General features: G+C 48.5%; 1 pseudogene; it reads right to left on the reverse strand.

Annotated features, from left to right (window-relative positions):
• Nucleotides 1-2,735: 2,735 nt before the first annotated feature.
• On the reverse strand, nt 2,736-4,996 carry LOC115324981 (annotated as a pseudogene).
• Nucleotides 4,997-5,295: the final 299 nt, after the last annotated feature.

Genomic DNA, 5,295 nt, shown 5'->3' on the forward strand with positions numbered 1-5,295 from the left:
AGAGGCGTGACGCGACAGTACCAACGGCCGTAAGCAAGCTACTCTATGAAACGGCATTCCGGTCCGCGTGTAACTCTCGCGGCTGTCTCTCCAAACCTCGAGCACCCCCCACCCTCCCACACACACACACTTTTTTTTTCTCTGCAGGGTAAAACGGGGGGACATGTGTATCTTCAAAAGAAGCTGCCGCGTGAACTTAGTTTCAAACGTACGCTCATTTGGGATGTGCTTGAAAAAAGACCGATCAGACATTTCGGATTCGCCCCATGGGTTTATGCTCCGCGAGGAACCAACTATTAGCACCCAGCAGGACCGATTCGGGAGCTGCAATCGCTCGATGGTTTCATTTTTATTTACAGATACTGCAGGCAGCCGCACTGCCCAAGCAAGAGAGTGTTACAAGAGCAAGAGAGGCTTACCTCGAGCGCTGTCCAAGAGAGAGGGCAAGAGAGGGTGACACTAGGAGACGCTTAAATGATTCACCATTCGTGCTTTCAATAAGAAATTATTGCTAGCAGTTCCACTGCTCAACTCTGCTTGGAAAAAAGTTTACTTGTGGCAAAATATGGGCGTTTTACCAAGGAGTGGTTTAGTCTTGTTGATCTGTGTGGCGCTGCAAATAAATGGTGTTCACTTGGGAGGCCGGAACTGTTATGTGATGGTAAATAAAGAAATATTAAACTGCCGACTTCACGGCGTAGGTGGAGCGTGTTCAGGTCCAGCTGTTTAAGCATATTAGTTTCAAATAATGATAATAGATAGTCTGATGAGATACATTTAGCAGCAAGACGCTATATCCGCTCCACCTCCATGATATCTTTGATGAAGTAGAGATCCCACACGATAGAAGACTACTCAAGGACTGGTCGAACTAGAAAACGATGTGCTTAGAGTATCACAATTAAGCGGCATCCCTTGATAGCGCGACACAGGGACGAGGACCACGTGACGGGGCCAGGTTTATGTGCGCTTTGCTTTGCTTCGATTGGGAGTTATAACGCGTTGCAACAGAACTTGTTCGCTAAGTATATGTTGTTTTTGCTATAACGCAAAACATCCGTCAGACTAAACGTCAACGATACATCACCATGGATACAAACGAGCAAGCTTCTACAAGCTCTTTGCGAGCTTCCCGACTTCAAGCAGCAAAATAACAAAAATCTATACTCGCAACTTCAATGCTCGATGAAGACAGATTTGTCCACGGATGTCGGAAGCAAGGGCAACAATCCCACTGACTTCAGCGTCTGTTGCTGTACTCAACAGTCAAAGCCTAGCTAGACGCTCGTCACTCGCTGCCTACGACCGTCAGCCTTTTCGAAAGGAAGATGTCCGTGCCACCGTCTTTTTTCTAAGCAGACCCTATCGGTATGAATAGCTTAAACCTTGACTTAAAACTTGTGGTTAGAAGGTGGCCATTATCTTTTCTTCGTTCCCTTGTCATTTTCGAAGCGGTGTGCGCTGTGGCCAGCGCTCTTCTTGTAGTGACCTACTCGTTGATTCTATTTCTTGCTTTCTTTCACGTACAGTCAGAGTTGCACGCTTCTCATCAAGTAATCGATTTACTAGTCATCGATTACTTGTTTGAGTAATTTTATAATCATTACAAGGCATCTATTTTGGAGGAATCAAAAGGAAATTTTATTACTTTTGGAAGTACGAAAATTACTCCTAACTGTTCATATATTATCTTTCCTTTCTAATGACCCCCTTTGTTTCTGAAAGTTTGCCGCCAGTGAACCTCGAACCAAGTTTCTGCCGTCGGGATCGTTTACAGAAATTGATAAATTGAGTACAGGAGAAGTTTGTATTTCGGTTATTCTCATCCAATAATCAAGAGTATCAAAAACACGTTTTTAAAAGTGCGGAAAGCTTTGGCGTTTGGAATATATTAAGTAATCGGAAAGGTAACGGCTATTTTTGTATGTAACGGTCAACTACATTTTCTCTCAAGTAATAAAGTAATTTAATATTTTAACCAAGGTTAAGCGTAATTGTGTTCGATTACACTTTTGTGTAATCATATCTTACGTGTGCTGTAAGATATGAGGGCTGAGTCTTCGAAAGGATTAAGGAAAGTATATTTACATTAAATAAAGACGTTAAGTAAAAGGGCTAGGAGCGAGTTAGTGCTGGCTGGCTTGACTGGCTGAAGGCTTGACAGGCATGAGACAGGCACCAGACTGAAACGCGCGTGCCGTCCAGGCCGGGCACGAGGATGGCTTCTTTCTCAACTGCCACTAGGCACGCTCGCTTGGGGCGCGTCAAAGGTAGTAGAAATTAGAAAAGGAGACGGAGGATACCACGCGCTCGCATCCCACCGTATTTTTAAAGACCAAAACTCTTGGTTTAGAGCAAAAGAAACAAACAACCTGCTTAAAACAAAACAAAACGAAAAGAACGCAGAAGGCAATGGCTATCTACTAATATAAAAAAATACGCGAAAGTGTACCACTAGAAGCACAAGGCTATATCTACCATCACAAATATGCAAAACAAAGCCTAACCTTAGAAGAGCATAGTCCCTCACTCACAGCTAACCTCAAATAAAGGTAAATGATTTGACGCTGAAATGCAAGGGCTTCAAAATACGCAAATGAAAAAAGGAAAGGGACGAACTCTCTCACTCCCCGCCGTATCTATAAAACCGAGTCCCTTAGTTTGTGCTAAGCCAAATCCACAGTTACTACAAGAAGAATAAGAACGGCCGGGGCAAACGTTCAGTCCCCCCCAACTCATCCAACTCCAGCAACACAACGATCCAACAGCACAACGATGAAAGCTGTCTTTTCACAGTCCTGGGGGCGGAGGCTGACTTGCTAGCATGCACTTTTCAAGTCCGTGGTAGCGAAGTACGCGCATCCTGCGATGTCATGGATGATTGCATCCAGAGGGGGCAGGGGGTACACCACTGTGTTTGTGCGTTCCTTCAGTGGTGCATAGTTAACAAACAAACATTTCTTGTCTCCGCGAGACACTACGACCACTGGAAAAGTCCATGGGCCAGACACTGGAAGAATAACACCTTGCGTCAGGAGTTTCTTTATCTGTTTTTCCACGAACTGTCTGCCCTCGGAAACAGATTGGTACAGGCTATGGCTGTAGGGCAAGGCGTTTGGTAGCAGGTCAGTGCGATGCTGCATGCCTGTGAAATGGCCTAAGTCATCTTCGTTACGGCCGAAAACACCATTCTGTTGTGTCGCAATGTCGGCTATAACTATATTTCGACTGAAAGGTAACTGATCTTCAAGGAGGGCTGGCGGACAATCAGGGTGAATGACTATAGCCACAGTACCGGCTATCTTGGCTGGCGGCTCGGCACTGGGGCTACTTAAAGGCACACGTGAAATCTCCTGGTCGAAAGCTTGCCAGGATGGCTGCTCCGGCGACGGCAAGGCCTCTCTCTGTAAGCAGTCTTGTGACAATGTCTGCACTTGTGAATTGAGGCTCGATTGGGTGAGAGTTACGGCATTGGACATCCGTGGTTCTAGTTTTTGTTCTGCTATGATAGACAAACCTGTGGCCGCACGCTGGAGCCGGACGGGCTGCGGAGGCTCAAAGATCAGACGCGCCTGTGCGGCTCGAAACCAATCTTCACCAATGATGAAGGAAAGGATGTTGTGTTCCAAAACAGCGGCCTTGACGACTGCCGCGATTGGGCCAATGATGTTCTTAAGCAAAGCTGAACCCGCTGGGAGTACGGTGGTACATGAGACAACTGCCAGTGGAGGCTCAATCCAGGGATGTAGCATGCGTTCTGGAACAAGCGACTTTGCTATGAGAGTCAACTTGGAACCAAAGTCTGGGAAAGCATCATAGTTTCCAATTCCAGTGATGGTGGCGAAAAAGAATGAGCACTGCAGCTGAGAGTCTTCAAGGGTCGCTGGCATGCTATGAAGAGCTGGTGGGAATAGCTTTGCAGGCATGACCCTAGCTGGCGACGACGATGCCTTGGCTGACTCATCGGTGTATGTTGTACACTTCGAAGCGAGGTGTCCGAGGTGTTTGCATTTGTAGCAGACCGCTTGGGACAAGTCTTGGCCACTACGGAACGCTGGGGCTCCATATTGCGACGAGATGGCTTGGTATTTGGCCTCTTGCAAGTCGGTTCAGGTCTGCGATGCGTTGACGTGAGGCTGTGGGTAACTGTGATGTCAAGCCAGAGCACTGCGTACGGTGGGTAGGACGTTCGAATCCAGCCGACCTAGACGAATGATGTTGGTGATTTTGTTGGGCTGGAGTAGTCGAAGGGCTTGCCTTGGCGTGTTGGGCCTACCAATCGAGGCTCGTGCATGCCGCAAGAAAGGCTTGGACGGTTGTTGACCTGTTGGCTGCCAATGCTGCGACGATGTGTTGGTCCCGCCTGCCTTGGAGCAGGTAGTCGATCTTCTGCGGATCGCTCAGGGTTGCGTTAGATGATCCTTAATTTGGCGAAGACGTACTGGTGAAGGGATTCGCCAATCCCTTGAGTCACGTCCATGACCCGTTGCTGCCAGTGGATCAGGGTCCATTCTGCGACGAAGGTATTTCTGAGGGCGTCTCTCCAAGCTGGCCACGTATCGTATTGGCTTCTGAACGCGAGGTGCCTGTTTCGTAATGTGCCTTTCAACTTGCTCGCTGCGATGAGCCGGGTGGTGGCGTCATCCCATAAGGCAAGTTGCTGGACGTGTTGAACGTCCTCAAGCCATTCTTTGACGTTTTGCTTTCGCGAGCCCACAAAATGTGGGGGGGTCGCGGACAGGTCTGGTAGCGTTATAACTGTCGTGGAAGGACGAGGCAGCTGCTGCGACAAAACAGCAAGGTTTTGTAGCGTGACGGGGTCTAGTGCCAAAGAGCCAGCGGCAAAGGCCGACGCTTGGTCCAGGCTAGGCGAAGATTCCCGGCGCGCCTCAATGTCCGCGGCGTATCGGTGGATGATGTCTTCTTTTGTGCCGGAAGTGTTCAGCTCACGTGCAGAGAGCTCTTCTTTAATAAGCTTGACGCTTAGAAACGACATAGTTCTTGCGTCCAGTTCATTCCAGACAATGCCGGGCATGGCTGTGTCGGGCAAGGCTTACCGAAGGGCTAAGAGACGTTCCGCTCACCAGAAATGGCCGAAACGAAGAGCGTTCTTAACGCTTTGCGAAGACGCGAGGGGCAGGAGTACGTCGTTCTAGAGCTTTTGGGTTTCTTGTCGAGAACGGTTGCAGGTGTTCATGACGGGGCGTAGGCGGAACCAGGCGAATTGAGGCAAGGCTGGCGGTCGGGCTCTGGTAGGCTTTCACGATTCAAGTCGACTGCGCCAGATGTAAGATA

The sequence above is a fragment of the Ixodes scapularis genome, unplaced genomic scaffold (genome assembly GCF_016920785.2).
Source record: "Ixodes scapularis isolate PalLabHiFi unplaced genomic scaffold, ASM1692078v2 PGA_scaffold3__209_contigs__length_174095766, whole genome shotgun sequence".
Lineage (NCBI taxonomy): Eukaryota > Metazoa > Arthropoda > Arachnida > Ixodida > Ixodidae > Ixodes > Ixodes scapularis.